This window comes from Pimephales promelas, chromosome 24 (genome assembly GCF_988280905.1).
Source record: "Pimephales promelas chromosome 24, fPimPro1.hap1.1, whole genome shotgun sequence".
Taxonomy (NCBI): domain Eukaryota; kingdom Metazoa; phylum Chordata; class Actinopteri; order Cypriniformes; family Leuciscidae; genus Pimephales; species Pimephales promelas.
In genome coordinates this window covers 5723960-5726920 of record NC_142792.1, presented here as the reverse complement: position 1 = coordinate 5726920, position 2961 = coordinate 5723960, and the positions used below count along the sequence as shown (strand labels likewise).

The following is a 2961-nucleotide window of genomic DNA, read 5'->3' as shown; positions in this document are numbered from 1 at the left end:
TTACAACGTTGCAAATCAAGTGTAATAAACATAAAAGAGTGTCGCCCTCCTGTGGTGATTTGTGTGAATTACACCGTTGCAAATCGAGTCTAAAAAACATGAGTGTTGCGCCCTCCTGTGGTGATGTGTGTGAATTACACCATTGCAAATCAAGTGTAATAAACTTAAAAGAGTGTCGCCCTCCTGTGGTAATTTGTGTGAATTACACCGTTTCAAATCAAGCGTAATAAACATGAAAGAGTGTCACCCTCCTGCAGTGATTTGTGTGAATTACACCATTGCAAATCAAGTGTAATAAACATAAAAGAGTGTAGACCCTCAGTGGTGATTTCTGTAAATTACACCATTGCAAGTCAAGTCTTATGAACATAAAAGTGTTGCCCCCTCATGCGGTGATTTTAGGCCTAACAAATTCAGTCTTTTTACCGCAAATCAGCTTAACCCACCTGCGGAGACTTTTGTAAACTCCGTCTAACGAGCTAGTGTAAATGCGCTACACTTCTGTAAGAGGGTGAGAGGAGAAAAACATAAGAACTTCCAAACAGAACTATTTACACTATCTATGTTCCGTCCTGTCTTCTGTTCAAAATTCAAATAGATATATTTGCAAATAAAAACAACAAAACAATATAAGTCCAATGAATGTAAAAGTGTTTCGCCCTCCTGTGGTGATTTGTGTGAATTACACCGTTGCAAATCGAGTCTAAAAAACATGAGTGCTGCGCCCTCCTGTGGTGATGTGTGTGAATTACCTAGTGTAGCGGATGGAAAACTGCGCTTCAGTTTCAATTTGACGAGTCTTTATTTTATTAGTGCAAAGAGACACAAAGTTGATTCAGCTTCAGATTGATTATATTACAAAGCGTCGCACATACTTTGACAATGAGACAATGACTTTGTGTAGTTTTGGCAGCAGATTCGTGCAGCACTTATAGTCAATCTTGGCTGGATCTTCGTCTGTCTGTCACGTGATGAGGAACCATGTTGTGAGGAGCACGTGAGTCTCTGGATCTCTGGACGCTCGTGAGGTATGGATGTTGTGAATGGAGGAGCGAGACTCGCTTTTACAGACTCAAAAACACAAAAATTATACTGATTTTACATTTATAGTAAAGATTGTTTAATATTTGGGATAAAATATTATTATTGTGGTAAAACAGCTGACTATAAATGTGTCTAATGGCCGCTTTTTACTGCCTAATATAACAGACACAGTGTCCTGTGTTTCTCTGCCTTCAGACAGACTCCAGCTTCTCTACATAGGACAAGTGTTTGGAGAATCCTGGATGGAGAGCAGGCATGTGTGCATGAAACCAGAGACCAGATTAATGTGTTCATGTACCCCACCTTGTGGACACTAAGTGTATCTGCATTAATATATGAAAACAGCATGAAGAGGAAAGAGATTTAAAAAAAAGTCCCTAATCCTGCTCCTGACGAGCCACTTTCCTGAGTTTATCTCCAACCCTGTAAAAAAACGCTCTAGCAGCTGAACAATAAATTGTTGTTTTAATGAATGCTGTTGCTAAACTAAAAAAACAACCACAATGAACCATATCAAACATCACAAATGCCGTGGCTCAGTGGCTAATCGTTTGTCTTTCATTCAGTTCTTGGTCCAAATCCCACAGTTGCTAATATTTTTATCACAGAAAACAAAGCCCTCAATAAACTCAAAAGAGTTCAATAAATAAATGGTTGCGTTTGAATCTTAGATTGCCTATGTTAAAATGCATATCCAACAAACTGCACCAAACAACAGATGATATTGTGAAAGCCACGATGGTGCAGTGGTTAAACACACGTCACTTGCAGGTAAAATAGCTGGAGGAACCCCAACACAACACATTTTCCAACTCTTCCTAATCAATCACACCTGAATCGACTCATCAGCTCGTTAGTAGAGACTCCAAAACCAGACATATATGGGTCAGATAAGAAAGACGTCGAGGCCGGGTGTGCAATGTTGGTGTGGCTCTTGGAACAGGTTTGTAAAATACTTGCAAAATACTTGCAAAATACTTGCAAAATACTTGTATAGCTCGTAGAAGGAGTCTGTATGTTAACTTGTTGTTTTGGATTGACATCAAAGTGACATTTAATTCTATTTTGTAGCTTGATTGATATCTTACAGATGCTGTTGCATTGGTTTAATTGCTCATAAAATGAGCATGTGTTTTCACCTCCTATGATCTTTATTTATTCTATAAACAATCACTTTGTTTCTTTCTGAGATTTGTAGCTTCCTAGGGGAAGTTATTAGTGAAATTTGAAGTGTTTCTGATTGTCTCACTGCTGTCTGTTTGTAGGGATCTCTTGGTTTGAGCTGCTGGAGGTCATGAGGAAAAGCAGTGAGTGACTTTGCATGGAGTATTTTGAGAGGAGCAACCGCCGAACTGTTATGCATCTGAGCCTTTTCCTGACTCAACCTGTTTCTGTTTTGAACTGGCATGTTTTTGACAATGATCTACTCCAGTTTGTGTCCAATAAAATGGTAAATGTGACATTTGTGTGCTGTTCATGATTTCCAGCTGATCTTGGCTTTCTAAACATCAACACCTGCTGTTACTGACTCTGTTGATCAGTCAATTAACTAATTATTCAGATGATGTGTGGTTTAGTTTGTCTATTAATTTGGACAAGCTGTGACTGATTTACAATTTAATGATTGCCAAGATAAAACAGACCAGTTAAGATTTCCTCATTACAAATCCAGTTTATTAATGTATTTGTAGTCTGAATTTTTCAGCATGTGTGTAAGTGGGAACGCCTTTCAAGTGCTGGTTGGTTTCCCCATGAAAGCAACAGCTGAGATTTGAACCTTGATGGAGTGCAGGTACAATCAACAGTAAAGGGGAGTGGCCATGACAAAAGGGGGGGAGTGTCCATAAGCCACGCCCAAAAGGGAGGAGTGTCCATAAGCAACGCCCAAAATGTTGACTTAGGCTTTTTTGGGAAAAA

General features: G+C 39.0%; 1 long non-coding RNA gene across 1 annotated transcript; it reads left to right on the top strand.

Moving 5' to 3' along the window:
• Window positions 1–205: 205 nt before the first annotated feature.
• LOC148965151 (uncharacterized) lies at window positions 206–2504 on the top strand. The gene is made up of 2 exons (XR_016150169.1): window positions 206–1028; window positions 1240–2504. It is a non-coding gene; the product is annotated as an uncharacterized LOC148965151 (long non-coding RNA).
• Window positions 2505–2961: the final 457 nt, after the last annotated feature.